This window comes from Phyllobates terribilis, unplaced genomic scaffold, assembly GCF_046119375.1.
Source record: "Phyllobates terribilis strain yellow unplaced genomic scaffold, ASM4611937v1 Scaffold_2__4_contigs__length_985480577, whole genome shotgun sequence".
NCBI lineage: Eukaryota > Metazoa > Chordata > Amphibia > Anura > Dendrobatidae > Phyllobates > Phyllobates terribilis.
In genome coordinates, this window is record NW_027362762.1 from 104857618 (window position 1) to 104877702 (window position 20085).

Below are 20085 nucleotides of genomic sequence, written 5' to 3' on the forward strand. Positions count from 1 at the left end.
CGCTGTACTGTGACATCACTGTGTTTATAATCCCTGTATTGTGACATCACTGTGTTTATTATCCATGTACTGTGACATCACTGTGTTCATTATCCCTGTATTGTGACATCACTATGTTTATAATCCGTGTACTGTGACATCATTGTTTATTATCCCTGTACTGTGACATCACTGTTTATTATCCATGTACTGTGACATCACTGTGTTTATTATCCCTCTACTGTGACATCACTGTGTTTATTATCCCTGTACTGTGACATCACTGTGTTTATAATCCCTGTATTGTGACATCACTGTGTTTATTATGCCTGTACTGTGACATCACTGTGTTCATTATCCCTGTATTGTGACATCACTATGTTTATAATCCCTGTACTGTGACATCACTGTGTTTATTATCCCTGTACTGTGACATCACTGTGTTTATTATCCTTGTACTGTGACATCACTGTGTGTATTATCCCTTTACTGTGACATCACTGTGTGTATTATCCCTGTACTGTGACATCACTGTGTGTATTATCCCTGTACTGTGACATCACTGTGTTTATTATCCCTGTACTGTGACATCACTGCATTTATTAACCCTGTACTGTGACATCACTGTGTGTATTATCCCTGTACTGTGACATCACTGTGTGTATTATCCCTGTACTGTGACATCACTGTTTATTATCCTGCACTGTGACATCACTGTTTATTATATTTGTACCCTGACATCACTGTGTGTATTACAAATGCGCTATGACATCAGTGTGGTTATTATTATTCATGTACTGTGACATCATTGTGTGTTTTCCCTCTACTGTGACATCACTGTGTTTATTATCCCTGTACTGTGACATCATTGTGTTTATAATCCCTGTATTGTGACATCACTGTATTATCCCTGTACTGTGACATCACTGTGTGTATTATCCCTGTACTGTGACATCACTGTGTTTATTATCCCTGTACTGTGACATCACTGTGTTTATTATCCATGTACTGTGACATCACTGTGTTTATTATCCCTGTACTGTGACATCACTGTGTTTATTATCCCTGTACTGTGACATCACTGTGTGTATTATCCCTGTACTGTGACATCACTGTGTGTATTATCCCTGTACTGTGACATCACTGTGTTTATTATCCCTGTACTGTGAAATCACTGCGTTTATTAACCCTGTACTGTGACATCACTGTGTGTATTATCCCTGTACTATGACATCACTGTGTGTATTATCCCTGTACTATGACATCACTGTTTATTATCCTGCACTGTGACATCACTGTTTATTATGTTTGTACTCTGACATCACTGTGTGTATTACAAATGCGCTATGACATCAGTGTGGTTATTATTATTCATGTACTGTGACATCATTGTGTGTGTTTTCCCTCTACTGTGACATCACTGTGTTTATTATCCCTGTACTGTGACATCACTGTGTTTATAATCCCTGTATTGTGACATCACTGTGGTTATTATCCATGTACTGTGACATCACTGTGTTCATTTTCCCTGTATTGTGACATCACTGTGTTTATTATCCCTGTACTGTGACATCACTGTGTTTATAATCCCTGTATTGTGACATCACTGTGTTTATTATCCATGTACTGTGACATCACTGTGTTTATTATCCCTGTACTGTGACATCACTGTGTTTATTATCCATGTACTGTGACATCACTGTATTATCCCTGTACTGTGACATCACTGTGTGTTATCCCAGGACTGTGACATCACTGTGTTTATTATCCCTGTTTTGTGACATCACTGTGTTTATTATCCATGTACTGTGACATCACTGTGTGTATTATCCCTGTACTGTGACATCACTGTGTGTATTATCCCTGTACTGTGACATCACTGTGTTTATTATCCCTGTACTGTGAAATCACTGCGTTTATTAACCCTGTACTGTGACATCACTGTGTGTATTATCCCTGTACTGTGACATCACTGTGTGTATTATCACTGTACTGTGACATCACTGTTTATTATCCTGCACTGTGACATCACTGTTTATTATATTTGTACTCTGACATCACTGTGTGTATTACAAATGCGCTATGACATCAGTGTGGTTATTATTATTCATGTACTGTGACATCATTGTGTGTGTTTTCCCTCTACTGTGACATCACTATGTTTATTATCCCTGTACTGTGACATCACTGTTTATTATCCCTGTACTGTGACATCACTGTGTTTATTATCCATGTACTGTGACATCACTGTGTTTATTATCCCTCTACTGTGACATCACTGTGTTTATTATCCCTGTACTGTGACATCACTGTGTTTATTATTCCTGCACTGTGACATCATTGTGTGTGTTTTCCCTCTACTGTGACATCACTGTGTTTATTATCCCTGTTTTGTGACATCACTGTGTTTATTACCCATGTACTGTGACATCATTGTGTTTATAATCCCTGTTTTGTGACATCACTGTGTTTATTATCCATGTACTGTGACATCACTGTGTTTATTATCCCTGTACTGTGACATCACTGTGTTTATAATCCCTGCACTGTGACATCACTGTGTTTATAATCCCTGTATTGTGACATCACTGTGTTTATTATGTTTATTATCCATGTACTGTGACATCACTGTGTTTTTTATCCCTGTACTGTGACATCACTGTGTTTATTATCCCTGTACTGTGTCATCACCATGTTTTTTATCCCTGTACTGTGACATCACTGTGTTTATTATCCCTGTACTGTGTCATCACCATGTTTATTATCCCTGTACTGTGACATCACTGTGTTTATTATCCCTGTACTGTGTCATCACCATGTTTATTATCCCTGCACTGTGACATCATTGTGTGTGTTTTCCCTGTACTGTGACATCACTGTGTTTATTATCCCTGTTTTGTGACATCACTGTGTTTATAATCCCTGTTTTGTGACATCACTGTGTTTATTATCCATGTACTGTGACATCACTGTCTTTATTATCCCTGTACTATGACACCACTGTGTTTATTATCCCTGTACTGTGACATCACTGTGTTTATTATCCCTGTACTGTGACATCACTGTGTGTATTATCCCTGTACTGTGACCTCACTGTGTTTATTGTCTTTGTGCTATGATATCACTATGTGTATTATACATGCACTATGACATCACTGTGCTTATTATTCATGTACTGTGACATCATTGTGTTTATTATCCCAGTGCTGTGACATCACTACATGTTATGTCTGTGGTGGACCATGAGAAATATTCCTGTGAAGTGCCATCAGTGTGTGCCTTTTTAGAGACTTAAGTATTTTATATACTGGGACTACAGTAACATAGTGGAACTAACATGAGCCGGCTCAACAGTTCTTTTGCCACATAACATGATACTAACAGTATGTTATAAAAGGGTATTCTGAGTATCCTTAGGAAAGTCATCAATATCAGATCAGGATGGGTTTGACCTCCAACAATCAGGTGATTAAAAGAGCTTTTGCACGGGGGAAGTCATGAATGGGAGAGGCCTAGCAACATCATTCACAGCCACAACACAATGCATGGAGTTGTGCCACTTCTGGTGCTCCACGACCCTGTCAACTAGCTGATAATTGGGGTGTCTGGAGTAAGACTATCCTAAGGATAGGTCATCAACTTTATAGTCCTTAAAAAGTCCTTTAAACTCTGTGGAGGGTATCTGAAAATAAAAATCTGAATTTGCTTGAAAATTAAAATGTAATAAAAAAAAATCCCCCAAAATCAATAATTTCAGTTCTCGATAAAAAGTTGGACATGACACACGTAATTTGAGCCGCCTCTGCTCCTGTGAACTTTACAAACACTCCATAATCAATGACGCCATACATAATCTGCACTATTTACATGATGACATTTTCGTTATGGCAACTTTAAAGCATTCGTCGAGACACGCTGCCGACTTTTCTATCTTGAGCAAATCAAATCTCCCACTCAATAATCTTTCAGAAAGCCAACTATTTAAAAAAAAAAAAATCAATCTAAAAAGCCGTCAGCAGAAGAACGTTTAATAATTAATGGCCAGTTAGCTGACTAATAGTATTTACCCAGCCTTTCAATAAACAGTTTCCACCAAAACATTAAGATAAAACATTACAATTCTAAACTTCGTAAGGCACGGCGTGAATAAGAAACGACATAGAAAAATGTGAAAATAGGTGAATTATAACAAAAGTTATCAGTTATGGATATTTAGATATTATTCTCTTTCTTCATGTTGAACTTTAACTTAACAGTCAACAGATATAATGTTGGTATAATGTGATAGTTGTGCATTTAAAACATTATTAATATAAGTTAAATACAAAAGTATGACATTGGTGTTTTTTTTGACATTGCAAAATTCCTTTCTTAACATAATCCCTTGCTGATTACCTACCGAGACGTCCACACTGGAGACTGGCATTATAATAATATTAGGATCAGGAGTAAAGGTTATGGGTCATTTAAAGTGTACACAAATTTGGGCCACCAGCCCTTCTCGGCACGGTCAATGCCACTCGCACCCATGAACCTTTTATAAGTTGAAGCTCTTGGATCTCAATTAGAGAGCTGACTAAAAATTGACTATAACCAAAATTGTGAGTGAACCCCCTCCATGGATGAAAAGCTCCCACACATGAATGCTTTAGGCTGTGTGCCCACTATGCGTTTTTTAAGCGTTTCCGCAGTGGCATATACTGGTATATACTGTATGTGTCCCATCCTGGGCCCATCCTGGTATACAGTACAGACCAAAAGTTTGGACACACCTTCTCATTTAAATATTTTTCTGTATTTTCTTGACTATGAAAATTGTACATTCACACTGAAGGCATCAAAACTATGAATTAACACATGTGGAATTATATACTTAACAAAAAAGTGTGAAACAACTGAAAATATGTCTTCTATTCTAGGTTCTTCAAAGTAGCCACCTTTTGCTTTGATGACTGCTTTGCACACTCTTGGCATTCTCTTGATGAACTTCAAGAGGTAGTCACCGGAAATGGTCTTCCAACAATCTTGAAGGAGTTCCCAGAGATGCTTAGCACTTGTTGGCCCTTTTGCCTTCACTCTGCGGTCCAGCTCACCCCAAACCATCTCGATTGGGTTCAGGTCTGGTGACTGTGGAGGCCAGGTCATCTGGAGTAGCACCCCATCACTCTCCTTCTTGGTCAAATAGCCCTTACACAGCCTGGATGTGTGTTTGGGGTCATTGTCCTGTTGAAAAATAAATGATGGTCCAACTAAACGCAAACCGGATGGAATAGCATGCCACTGCAAGATGCTGTGGTAGCCATGCTGGTTCAGTATGCCTTCAATTTTGAATAAATTCCCAACAGTGTCACCAGCAAAGCACCCCCACACCATCACACCTCCTCCTCCATGCTTCACGGTGGGAACCAGGCATGTAGAGTCCATCCGTTCACCTTTTCTGCATCGCACAAAGACACGGTGGTTGGAACCAAAGATCTCAAATTTGGACTCATCAGACCAAAGCACAGATTTCCACTAGTCTAATGTCCATTCCTTGTGTTCTTTAGCCCAAACAAGTCTCTTCTGCTTGTTGCCTGTCCTTAGCAGTGGTTTCCTAGCAGCTATTTTACCATGAAGGCCTGCTGCACAAAGTCTCCTCTTAACAGTTGTTGAAGAGATGTGTCTGCTGCTAGAACTCTGTGTGGCATTGACCTGGTCTTGAATCTGAGCTGCTGTTAACCTGCGATTTCTGAGGCTGGTGACTCGGATAAACTTATCCTCAGAAGCAGAGGTGACTCTTGGTCTTCCTTTCCTGGGGCGGTCCTCATGTGAGCCAGTTTCTTTGTAGCGTTTGATGGTTTTTGCAACTGTACTTGGGGACACTTTCAAAGTTTTCCCAATTTTTCGCACTGACTGACCTTCATTTCTTAAAGTACTGATGGGCACTCGTTTTTCTTTACTTAGCTGCTTTTTTCTTGCCATAATACAAATTCTAACATTCTATTCAGTAGGACTATCAGCTGTGTATCCACCTGACTTCTGCACAACACAACTGATGGTCCCAACCCCATTCATAAGGCAAGAAATCCCACTTATTAAACCTGACAGGGCACACCTGTGAAGTGAAAACCATTTCCGGTGACTACCTCTTGAAACTCATCAAGAGAATGGCAAGAGTTTGCAAAGCAGTCATCAAAGCAAAAGGTGGCTACTTTGAAGAACCTAGAATATAAGACATATTTTCAGTTGTTTCACTTTTTTGTTAAGTATATAATTCCACATGTGTTAATTCATAGTTTTGATGCCTTCAGTGTGAATGTACAATTCTCTTAGTCATGAAAATATAGAAAAATCTTTAAATGAGAAGGTGTGTCCAAACTTTTGGTCTTTACTGTATATACCAAGATGGCAGAGATATATACATGGATGGGAGACATATATACCAGGATGGGCTCAGATAGGGGACATATATACCAGGATGGGAGACATAAATACCAGAATGGGAGACATATATACCAGAATGGGCCCAGGATGGGTGACATATATACCAGAATGGGGAACATATATACCAGGATGGGGATATATATACCAGAATGGGGACATATACTGTATACCAGTATGGGGGAGATACATAAGAGAAAGGGGCTCAGGATGGGGGACGTATATACCTGGAAGGGGCCCAGGCACATTATTACATAATGGGGGAGGGCGGAGAAACATGTATGTCCTTATAAGATTTAGAATTCTAAATCTAACCAACATGCAGGGTCCAAATTTTGCACCAAGCCCATCGTACTCTAGTTACACCACTGCAAAAATGGGTTGTCAGCAGTCAGGATTTGGCCCAGAAGCTGATATCCAGCCACCAGGGCAAAGGGCAGAAGTCTTGAAAAATAAAGGTCCGCACTATAAATATTGAGTCTTTATATAAACTTGATGTATTTTTCAATAAAAGTGTAAAAACTTTGTGGAAACCAAAATTTTTGTCAGTGTCAACACTTTTGGCCACAACTTTAGCACATGCTGCAATTTTTTTCATATAGACATTTATTCCGTGTGAAAAAAAACTGAACTGCCCAACTGAATAACTTTGGTCCTTGTGCTGTTCATATGATGTCAGATTTTTTTCACAGACGGCACTAGGACTGAAAACACAGTTGAGCGAACTTACCCTTCTGAATACACCAAATTTATCTTTTTTTTTTTTTTTTATATTTTACTGCCTTGAAAATAACTTTAAAAACTATCTTAGCAAAAACTTTTGAGCCTTCAAACATTTTTTTTTTGAGCTGTGCAAGGTCTTGTTTTTTTGCAGCGTGAACTGTAGTTTTTACTGCTACTATTTTGGGTTACTTGTGGCTTTTTTGACTACTTTTTATTTAATTTTATTGCGGCGACAAGGTGACCATAAAAAGTAAATTCTTGGGAATTTTTTTTTTAACTGTTTATAATTATTTTTTTTACTCCTAGGGCAAACTTCTAAAGGTGGATCACATGTAAAATACACTGCAACATATTAGTATTGCAGTATATTGCAGAAATACATCTCAAATTTAAACTGTAGTGTTTGTTAGGGGGGGGCACAATATTTTTCATTACTATATATGCGACCAATGAGAATGACTGATTTGCACTTTTTGTAATTCTTGCATTTATCTCCTCTGAAAATAGGTCGTACAAGAAGAACCCTATTGCTGGTGAACATGTAATGATGTGGTAAAAAATGTAGATAGACTGAAGAGAGTGGGTGGAAGAGACTCCACTGACACCATTTATTGGTTCTCATGACTGGAATATTTATTTCCGTGCTATAGTTCCTTTATCGATTTAATGAATAACCTTTACTGTCTCCACCGAGATCCACATTTTACCTAGAGATACAACAGCTATTCCTTTTTTTTGTGTGATTGCTGAAGCTGAGAATGACGGTAGTTCACATGAGTGAATGCTAATCCTTATACAGCTGCCTTTACTGGTTTATAGGGCGCCATTTGGAAAATGAGTTATACCTGGCGTAATAAAAGGAGAATGGCAGGTTGTTAAAGCGGTTTGGCGCCATACCATGGTGCTACTGTGTGCAGTGCTATCTCTTGTCCTCTATTGGGAAGCTTCTTCTTATCTTTCACTCCATCATAAATTTTAAGTGAATTAATCTCCTTCACGCCATCACTACACAAAGTTGAAAATATAATGAACTCCAATTATAAAAGAACGGCTTCATTTAGTTACTTCACATGAATTGGAAAACTGAGATGTAGAGACATGGGATTTAGTGGGACTTGGTGATGTAAGTAGGTTTTTATATTAGAATAAGAGTTTTAATCATTTCTTGTTCCATTAAAGGGAACCTGATCAGTGTCCGACTGGGTTGGCCAAGGCCCACCAGTAACCTTTGACCTGGGGCCCACTGTTGAGTTACCTGACCCTAGTACATAAATTTACTTTTGCTTCTATGTAACATTAACTTGGCTAGCTTGTTTAATGAATGATTAGATTATACCTTTTTTCTGCAAATTGTGAATCAAGTGTAATAGCACTACTCATTAGCATTCCTTCACAGGGGCGGCCTACCAGAGGATTCCCCTCTTCTCCTGTGGGCCAGTCTGAGACTGAAGCTAATACTCGATTCATGTTGTCCAAACTGCGGGCAGCATGAATCAGAGCCTGGCTGCACAAACATTGTTTGAAGATCCTGCAGTGAACCATAACCATAGAGCCATAGAGACTAGATTATTCCGGCACTACCCCCGGCTGGCTTCTCACCGCTCCGTTGCAGATGATTAACAAGTTTCTCATGCTGAAACATGGGAGAGACCAGTCAATCAGCTGGAGGGAGGCAGGGAGACGATGGCCGGAGGCTGCACCAGACTAGTGATGTTTCTCCTTATGGTCTTCGGACGTCCCTTCATGTCTTCTCTGAAACAGCACAGCGTTTCATAAAAATACTTACAGTCAGGCTCTGATTCATGCTGCTCATAGTTTGAGCAACATCATCCGAGTGACAGGTTCCCTTTAAAGTGTACCTATCATTTCAAAAAACGTTTTAGATATTATACCAGGCTGCAATTTGTGGCGGTCGGGGTCCTGAGACTTCCACCTATTGGTCAAAACGCTACTCTGACGTGTGCATCTCCTCTGTGGGGGTGAATGTACAGATGCATAGTCTTACTATTGAGCTCGTACATTGCTTTGTGCATGCTGTTCATGCAGGACTTCAGAACAGTGTTTTGATGGAGATCTCAGGTTCTGACCCCCCTCCGATTGGCAGAACTATACAGCCCCCTATAATATATAAAATGTTTTTTTAACTGATAGATAGGTTCACTTTAAGGTTTATATCTACTTTATAAATTGTATTTCTCTGTTTCTACCGGTTTCGAAAATCCCTTTTCACACGCTGTTTTAGAGTATTTTCAGTTATTTGAGAGCAGTTTCTTATTTTAGGGACTTCCACTGAGTATCTGGAGTAAAGAGTGACTAGAAAGAGCAAATCTCACTTTGGAGGCCTAACACAGTGACGATTAGACAGACAACCCATTGATTTCTGTGGGCATCATGTAATGCTTAAAATCTCCTGTCATGGCGCTACATAGAAATTGAACTCTTGCAATGAAGTTCTTTCACAGATCACAGCTCATTTCTGGTGTCTCAGCAACAGAGCGATCTATGATTAATTTATTGTTGTCAGGAATCTGGTAACAAAATCCTAAAACTGTGCCCTTCTAAATGTAAATTGTCCTTTTAAGGTTATTTTATTATAAACGATAGCTTACTATCCACAGCTGCAGCTCTGGCCATACTCGGGACAGCCGAACGTGCGAACCTGTGGGACTAGCCACACATCTAATGTGTATGAGGCTCTCCCGACTCTTCCCCGATAGGTGATGTCACAGTGAAAAAGGAATGGGCATGTTACAACTTCCATCCATTATACCTCTGCGAGAGATAAGGCACCACTCCACTCTCCCCATTGCAAACACATGCAAGCTTGAACAAACTGCATATTTATGTGGGGTCGAGATGAATAGCTGCGACTGAATGACGGTTATTGAACATCTATAGCCAGCTTAAACTACAGATGTGGCTAATGGGGTTGCCCGTTACAGCAAAACATTAAGTGGTTGTTTTATGTATGTAGAATTGAAGGGAATCTGCTCACCAAATCTGAGAGCAGCATGATGTAGAGACAGAGACACTGAATCCAGGGTTGTGTCAATTACTGAGTTGCTTGCTGTAGTTTTCATAAAATCACTGTTTTATCAGCAGGAGATTGACAGCTTTCTGCCTATGCACAGTATACACAGAAAGCAGCCAATCAGTGATGTGGGCGGGATTATACAAAGCTCAGCTTTCAGAGATCTGCTAGATCTTCAGCGGAGAAACAGGGATTTTATCAAAACTGAATGGAGGGGGGACCCACCTCTGGAAACTACACCCCCTAATTAGAAACTGGGGTCTGTGACGCCTTTTGTATTATGGTAAAATGCCAATGGGCCCCTAACGATCAGATATTTAGGATGTATCCAACTGATATGTCATAAACGTAAATGGTAAGAATATCCCTTTAAATGATAAAGCAAATTACACGTGGTTAAGTAGAAATTTGATGAGAATTAATATCCAGCCTAAAGGAGGGGATTAAGACTTTGAGATAGCAAATGACATCATTACCATCCAATGACAAGGAGGGGCTTAAGACTTTCAGATCACAAATGACCTCATTACCAACCAATGACATCACAGTACAAGACACTATCACTTGTAAAGAGACGAATATAAAGCCGATAGTAGTAATATAATGTCCTGCATTATTTACAGCCAACCAAGCCTGACCTCCACCCGTCATCGCCAGTTTCATCTGCTTCCTCCTCTTTGTGTGCACTGCATTAATCTGGTGCCTGACCAGCTATTATCTCTTTCCATGTACAGTAATCGTTCCAATATTTGCCCAAATTACACCTAGTTTACTGTGTAAACTGATCTTTCCTTGCCAGGGACCGAACATCTGCTTGTGTAGGGACTGAGGAAAGTATTGTGTTTGCATAGACATTTGCAGACAAATATACCACCCTAGCCGGCCACTCACCTGCACTTTACACAACTGATAGGAGAACTGACAGCGCAGCAGACGCCTTCTGTGGTTTTCTTTCTTTTTTTTTTAAGTTTCACGCCATGAGCTCAACATGGCGCCAGTCTACCTGCTCACTCAATCAATTATGTCAGACGTGCACATTGCGATTTGCAAACATAAAGGTAGAAAGATTATTAATTTCACTTTGAGTGAAAGCATTCACGCCGCAACAAAAAGATACAGCGAAGGATAATATCAGTCCTCCCCGGCTATAAATCTACACATCACGGCACTCGCCAACAGATGACAGAGCGACAATCTCACCTGACTGACACATCGCAAACAAAGACTTACTGAGCTGTATAACATTCATCACATAGTGCACATATGTAGAAAAATATATAAAGTCTACAAATATAATGTATAAAAGATTCTATCCCCGTCAGAAAATAGGAAAAAAAGATCCAGAGGAATATTATGTTTAGAGATTGCTTCATAAATCAGGAAAACTAATTACAGAATTCATACTGTCACTTAAAACGCGATGAATGAATTAATTAAAAACATAATATATATATTTATATATAAAAAGGAAAAATACACAGTCAGCACTCAAGGCATAAAAATGCAAAGAAGTGCAAATGACTTTACTTAGCCCATGTGTACAGTGGCATTAAATCTTGTCTATGTCAAGCCTCTCACTCTCTCTCTCTCTATATATACTCATATATAAATATATACACATACTACATTTTATATATATATATATATATATATATATATATATATATATATATACAGTACAGACCAAAAGTTTGGACACATCTTCTCATTTAAAGATTTTTCTGTATTTTCATGACTATGAAAATTGTATATTCACACTGAAGGCATCAAAACTATGAATTAACACATGTGGAATTATATACTTAACAAAAAAGTGTGAAACAACTGAAAATATGTCTTCTATTCTAGGTTCTTCAAAGTAGCCACCTTTTGCTTTGATGACTGCTTTGCACACTCTTGGCATTCTCTTGATGAGCTTCAAGAGGTAGTCACCGGAAATTGTCTTCCAGCAATCTTGAAGGAGTTCCCAGAGATGCTTAGCACTTGTTAGCCCTTTTGCCTTCACTCTGCAGTCCAGCTCACCCCAAACCATCTCGATTGGGTTCAGGTCTGGTGACTGTGGAGGCCAGGTCATCTGGCGTAGCACCCCATCACTCTCCTTCTTGGTCAAATAGCCCTTACACAACCTGGAGGTGTGTTTGGGGTCATTGTCCTGTTGAAAAATAAATGATGGTCCAACTAAACACAAACTGGATGGAATAGCATGCCGCTGCAAGATGCTGTGGTAGCCATGCTGGTTCAGTATGCCTTCAATTTTGAATAAATCCCCAACAGTGTCACCAGCAAAGCACCCCCACACCATCACACCTCCTCCTCCATGCTTCACGGTGGGAACCAGGCATGTAGAGTCCATCCGTTCACCTTTTCTGCGTCGCACAAAGACACGGTGGTTGGAACCAAAGATCTCAAATTTGGACTCATCAGACCAAAGCACAGATTTCCACTGGTCTAATGTCCATTCCTTGTGTTCTTTAGCCCAAACAAGTCTCTTCTGCTTGTTGCCTGTCCTTAGCAGTGGTTTCCTAGCAGCTATTTTACCATGAAGGCCTGCTGCACAAAGTCTCCTCTTAACAGTTGTTGTAGAGATGTGTCTGCTGCTAGAACTCTGTGTTGCATTGACCTGGTCTCTAATCTGAGCTGCTGTTAACCTGCGATTTCTGAGGCTGGTGACTCGGATAAGCTTATCCTCAAAAGCAGAGGTGACGCTTGGTCTTCCTTTCCTGGAGCGGTCCTCATGTGAGCCAGTTTCTTTGTAGCGCTTGATGGTTTTTGCAACTGCACTTTCAAAGTTTTCCCAATTTTTCGGACTGACTGACCTTAATTTTTTAAAGTAATGATGGCCACTCGTTTTTCTTGCCATAATACAAATTCTAACAGTCTATTCAGTAGGACTATCAGCTGTGTATCCACCTGACTTCTGCACAACACAACTGATGGTCCCAACCCCATTTATAAGGCAAGAAATCCCACTTATTAAACCTGACAGGGCACACCTGTGAAGTGAAAACCATTTCCGGTGACTACCTCTTGAAGCTCATCAAGAGAATGCCAAGTGTGCAAAGCAGTCATCAAAGCAAAAGGTGGCTACTTTGAAGAACCTAGAATGTAAGACATATTTTCAGTTGTTTCACACTTTTTTGTTAAGTATATAATTCCACATGTGTTAATTCATAGTCTTGATGCCTTCAGTGTGTGTGTACAGCAACAAATGCAGCAGCAGTGACAGCAGCAGGAACAGATGACGCTCCTGGCAGAGGGCATCCATGTGAGAGAAACCGCACCGCTTTCAGGTCGAAGCAACGAGACCCAGGTGAGGAAAACACCCAGGTGAGGGAAACCATGAGAGGGGTATTGCAAAGGATGACTCCAGGGGATGACGTCGAGGTGTTCCTGGCCTTGTTTTAGAGGGTGGCGGACTGTGAGAGACTGCCACCAGAGCAGTGGGCATACTTTGATTTGGCCCTGCAAGATGCCAAAGAATAAGATAAACTTAAAGCTGAGATCTTGGCTCGGCTGGGCGTAACCCTGGCAGTCAGGGCACAATGGGTCCACCTCTGGGACTTTCACATTGACAAACCTCCCCAGTCACAAATGGTTGACCTTCTGCACCTGGTACAGAAGTGGCTGCAGCCAGAGACTTGTTCCCCGGCCCAGATGGTCAAGAGAGTGGTCATGCATCGGTTTATCCACTCACTGCCCAAGCCGATTCAGTCCTGGGTTGCCCAGGGAGATCCCCAAAATGCCGACGACCTGGTAGGCCTAGTGGAGAGGTAACGGGCGGTAGAGTTCCCTGGGTGGTCAAGCAGGAGTTAGGTCACCTTTCTGGGGTTCCCAAAGGGGGGATGGCTCCCAAAAGAAGGGGACTAAATCCACACTGGGTGGACGTCCAAAGTCCCAGGAGGCAGCTGAGTCGCAGCTGGGTAATCAGCCCCATTCCATCCTCTGTTGGAGGTGTCATGCGACTGGTCATATAGCCGCCCAGTGTCCCATGAACTCTGAGCCAATGGACTACAACATAGGCCGGCGTTGCTCCTATTTTGCCTACCCCACCTGCAGCGCAGTTCCTCAACATGGCGAGGGCCCTTAGGCATGCACAGTGTCCGTAAACGGGGTGTGAGTGACTGGACTGTTGGACTCAGCAAGTTTGGTGACCCTGATAAGGACCACACTTCCTCATCGGCTGGTCCCTGGGAAGGTTGTGGGTGTCCGGTTTATCCATGGGGACACTAAAAACTATCTTGTGGCCCGGGTGGATGTAAGCACGGACCATGGCACTGCATCTCAGGAAGTGGGGGTCGTCAAAGACTTGTTGCACCAATAATAATCGGACGGGACTTTGTGTTATTCTGGGACATGTGGGGAAAAGCGGGGACACCTGGTTGCTCGGACGACAGCCAGATCACCCCTAAAGAATCCTTGCCGCAGGCCGTAACGGAACGAGTTTCCCATGTGTGTGCTTGTGGGTGATGAGGATGAGGTAGCATCCCCTGAGGCCAATATCCCTGAGCTGGTGCTGTCCGAGGGAAACTTTGGAACTTCTCAACTCAGGGACTTAACTCTTAAAGAGGCATTTGATAATGTGTCTGTACTTAATGGTGTTGCTCAGGAGCCGTGGGGGTGACAGCTGATACCTGTATTTTGCCGTCAATGGGGAGTTGCTATACCGAGTCACCAAGGTGAGAGGGGAACTCATCGAGCAGTTACTAGTACCAAGGACATACAAACGTAAGGTGTTAGACATGGCCCATACACATGTGTAAGGTGGTCATCTGGGGAAAGAAAAAAACACAGGAACGAATCCTCCAGAGGTTCTATTGGCCCGGTTGTCACAGAGAAATCGTAAATTATTGTAGGTCCTGTCCCACCTGCCAGCTGACCTTCCCGGTGGCTCACTTCCTTAGCCCCTTTATGTCATTGCCTATCATTGAGGTGCAGTTTGATCGCATAGCCATGGATCTAGCGGGACCCCTGGTCAAGTCTGCCAGAGGGCATCAGTATATCCTGGAGGTACTGGACTGTGCGACACTGTATCCGCAGGCCGTACCCCTACGAAACTCCTCCGCTAAGTGTATAGCCCGGGAGTTGGTCCATATCTTTTCTAGAATGAATTTCTAATGAATCAAGGGACCCCATTTATATCAAAGGTGATGAGGGAGTTGTGCAAAACCCTGCAAATCACACAACTACGGACCTCAGTCTACCATCTACAGATGGAAGGCTTGGTGGAAAGGTTCAATAAAACCTTGAAGACCATGTTAAAGAAGGTCGTAAGGAAGGACGGCCGAGACTGGGACTGCCTACTGCAGAACCTTCTGTTCCCCATCAGAGAAGTACCACAGCCCTCTACTGGCATCTCCCCTTTTGAACTGTTGTGTGGCCGACACCTCCACGGACTCCTGGATGTAGCAAAGGAGACCTGGGAGGCGGAGTCTACACCCTACAGGAGTGTAATCAAACATGTGGCCCAGATGCAAGAGAGAATTGCCGAGGTGATGCCCATCGTGAAAGAACACCTCCTCAAAGCACAAGAGGCACAATCTAGGGTGTACAATAGATCGGCGAGAGTGAGACACTTCAACCCTGGGGATCGCGTACTGGTGCTGGTACCTACAGTGGAGAGAAAATTCCTGGCCAAGTGGCAGGGCCTCTATGAAATTGTTGAAAAGGTTGGCGACGTCAACTGTAAAGTCCACCAACCAGGGAGAAGGAAGCCCTACCAGGTGTACCATGTCAACTTGATTAAGCCATGGCGAGATAGGGAGCCCGTGGAAGCTCTGTGTTAAGTGGCTGAGTCTGAAGTCGACGTGAAAGAGGTCAAGGTGGCAGAGTCGCTGTCATGTGCCCAAAAGCAACAGTGCAGAGAGTTGGTACATCGGAACAGAGACCTGTTCTCAGAACTACCGGGTTGTACTCAGATCATAGAGCATGAAATTCTTACGAAGTCTCATGTTCGGGTAAACTTGAAGCCGTATCGGATTCCCGAAGCCCACTGAGAGGTGATCTCGAAAGAGGTGAAGCAGATGCTTAACCTGGGAGTCATTGAAGAGTCTAAGAGTGGTTGGTGCAGTCCCATAGTCTTAGTGCCGAAACCAGATGGAGAATGTCGGTTTTGCAATGACTATAGGAAGCTGAATGAGGTCTTGAAGTTCAACACCTACCCAATGCCTAGGGTAGATGAGCTTATTGAAAGGCTAGGACCAGCTCGGTACGTCACCACCCTGGACCTCACCAAAGGATACTGGCAAATTCCCCTTTCCAAAGAGGCCAAAGAGAAGATGGCCTTCTCGGCACCAGACGAATGTTATCAGTGCGTTAGGATGCCATTTTGGTTGCAGGGAGCTCCAGACACTTTCCAGTGAGCCATGGACCGGATCTTAGCACCCAAAAAAAAAGTATACAGCGGCCTACCTAGATTACATCGCCATATTCAGCCAGGACTGGAGAAGTTATCTTGGCAAAGTTCAAGCCATACTAAGGAAGGCAGAATTTACCATCAACCCAAACAAATGTGCTATGAGGATGGAGGAAGCCAAGTATCTGGGCTACGTGGTTGGTAGAGGTGAAATAAAACCACAAATAAATAAGGTGGAGGCAATCCAGAACTAGCCACAGCCCCTCTCAAAGAAGCAGGTCAGGGCATTTCTAGGCATCGTGGGCTACTATTAAAGATTTGTCCCTAACTTTGCCCTGATAGCAACCCCACTGATGGATCTTCTGAAAGGGACAAAGTCGGCTATGGCTAAGTGGTCCCCGGAAGCTGAGGCGGCCTTCCAGGAACTAAAACTGGCCCTCTGTAAACAGCCAGTCTTGGTGGGGGACGACTTCTCCAAAGAGTTTGTGGTCCAGACGGATGCATCGGATGTCAGGCTGGGAGCAGTCTTGTCCAAGGAGACTAAAGTAGAGAAACACCCTGTAATGTACCTCAGTCGGAAACTGTCCACATGTGAGAAAGAGTGTTTGGCCATCAAGTGGGCGATGGACACTCTGAGGTATTACCTGTTAGGTAGAAGGTTCAGGTTAGTGTCGGACCATGCCCCACTGAGGTGGATGCGAGAGAAGAAGGGGAACAATAGTTTTCAGGTGGAGCATATGTCTGGGAAACAACATGGGTCTTTTGTATGTTGGCGGAAGGTGCCAAGCCCCCTGGCTTTGAGCAGAGGGGGGGGGGGAGTTTGTTTGTAAGGTTGCAGCTGGATAGGTCATGGACGGGAGGTATGTGTCCCTGAGGTAAAAAGCCTCTGTGATGTAGGATCCGAGGAAGCAGGCTCCAGCAGATATAGTGCTGAGAGATGTTTAATGGGCCCAGATTATGGGGCCGAATTTTACGAGCAGCTGAAAGAGCTGGGTGGCATCGGCTGCCCACTTACCTCCAGTTCAAGTCTTTGAAGGTGTTATTTAAAGCTGCTGGGGCTGTCTCACTCTGGCTGTGTGTTTTGCAAGGTGAGCAGGCCTTGCATGTGCTGCTCAGACCCTGCTGGAGTCAGAGGAAAGCACTTCACTTAAAAGGCTGAGCCCTTGCTGTATATGGACTGGTTATTTTGAGTTTTGTTCAGTTATACCTTTTTGAACCTGGAAGAGGCTGTTATATTTTGTTTTCCTGACCGGTTTATGGACACTTAATAAATCACCCGTTTGTTTGAACCAGCAAACTGCATCCCTGTCTGTGAACCAGCGTCTACCACAGAGCCGATCTCTCACAATATATACTGTATATATATCTACCGTTGAGGGAAATTTGAAAACTCATCTCTTCAAGCCTACAGCCTGCAATAACCCCGCTACCACCACACTATCACCGAAGCTGTTCGCACCTGTCTTTCAGGTGCAAGTACAATTGGAGCCCTAACCGCCAGTACCTTAGGGTTAGGAAGTCATCAGCACCGTGATTAGGTCAGCTGCACCGCATAGGAGGTGAACAGGAGCAAGGTAAGTGCTCCAATGGAGCCGAAAACAGGAGTTTTATTGGGGGTAATCGGGGCGGACTGTAAGAACACAACAGTATTTGGGGAGTGGGTAAATATGTGAGGAGACAACAGTATGGGGGGGTAGATAAATGTGTGAGGAGGCAACAGTATGGGGGTAATGGGTAAATGTGTGAGGAGACGACAGTATGGGGAGGAGAGTAAGAAAATGTGTGAGGAGACGACAGTATGAAGAGTGAGGTGGTAAATGTGTGAGTAAATGACAGTGTGTGGTGTAAGGAGGTAAATTTGTGAGGAGACGACAGTATGGGGATGAGGGTGTAAATGTGTAAGGGAATGACAGTATGGCGGGAGTGGATCAATGTGGGAGGAGACAAAAGTATGGGGGGATTGGGTAAATGTGTGAGAAGATGACATTTTGGGAAGTGAGGGGGGTAAATGTGTGAGGAGATGACAGTATGGTGGGGGAGTGGGCAAATGTGTAAAGAAATTACACTATGGGGAAGGGTGTAAATGTGTGAGGAGACAACAGTATGAAGAGTGATGGAGTAAATGTGTGAGGAGATGACAGTATGGGGAGGAGGGGTAAATGTGTAAGGGAATGACAGTATGGTGTGAGTGGGTCAATGTGAAAGGAGACAGCAGTATGAGAGGATTGGGTAAATGTGTAAGGAGATGACAAAATGTGCGAGGGGACAGCATGGGGGAGAAATGTGCACAGGGACAGTTTGAGGGGACAAAGTATAGAAACTGGGTTGTTGGGGGGTAGTATACAGAGGTGTCTTTGTGGGAGGAGAGATGTGTGAGGGGACAGTATGGGGTGGAGAAAAGTTTGTGGGGAAAGTATGGGGAGAAAAGTGGGAGGGGCACAGTATAGAGACTGGGTAGTGTTGGGGGGCAGTATAGAGAGGGAATAGCATGGGAGGCAGTGTGATTGGAGAGTATTGAGGGGACAGTATGCAGAGGGGTGAGGAGGGTGTGCAGTATAAGGAGAATGCAGTGTGAAGCGACAGTGTAAAGAAAGACCTATTATGGTAAGGAGTGGACGGTGGAGAGCATATGTAGCATAAAAGGGATAGTGTGGGAGTTATATTTTTTGCAGAGACCACAGTGAGGGGCATGTATTTAGGGGCACAGAGATATTCTTATTTTGGAGCATTATAATGACATTGTTATTTTTAAGGGCATCGTGTCGGGATGTGCTGCAGAAAACCAGAGAAGATGGAAGTCTGCAGAGACAACCTATGGATGTGAAAAGTCATCATGGGATCTGGACAAAATTGAGAAGAAAAGAAAAAGAATGACTAAAATCAGAGAAGATATGAACTATAATGTTCCTGAAAGTAAATATTTATTTTTTATACTGACTGTCTAATCCGTACTGTATTTCCTGTATTTCCACAGTCTGATGATTACTGGCAACAACTATTCCCAGCATCTCCTTACCATTGTTAAGGACATGTTGGGAATTGTAGGTTCATGAGATACAATTGTATGTGGGGTTTACCTGACATTACAATTGATTGCTGTATAAAGCATGTATGCATGTACTGATGGTGGTTCTGGTGATATACTCATGTACTGATGGTAGTTCTGGTGCTGTATTCATATACTGAAGATGGTGATGTGATGTACTAATGTACTGTTGGCATTTTTGTTTATATATTCCTGTATTGATGGTGGTTGTGACGCTGTATTTCTGCACTGTTGGTGGTTCTGGTGATGCATTTATGTAATAAAGTATTGTGCCGTCTGACAAGTTAAGCATTACTACATCTATACATCTGTATTTATTCTAGGAGCATTAATTGTAGAATTAAGCATTGTAGTATGCCAAATCCTAACAGTGTGTGATATACTTGCAGTTAGGATTTGGTTCTGCTTGCCGGTTCCAGGTGACATCACATGACCACTCATATGAGATGCCGACTAGCTTCTCTTCCTTCTCTCAGTTAAACAAGGGCTGTAGTTTTTCACTGAAAATTGAGAGAATTAGGAAGAGCAACTAGT

At 42.6% G+C, this 20085-nt stretch overlaps 1 long non-coding RNA gene across 1 annotated transcript; it reads left to right on the forward strand.

Annotated features, from left to right (window-relative positions):
* Nucleotides 1–8190: 8190 nt before the first annotated feature.
* Nucleotides 8191–18077, forward strand: LOC141195250 (uncharacterized). Its single transcript, XR_012267854.1, has 3 exons — nt 8191–8245; nt 13343–13463; nt 17976–18077. It is a non-coding gene; the product is annotated as an uncharacterized lncRNA (long non-coding RNA).
* Nucleotides 18078–20085: the final 2008 nt, after the last annotated feature.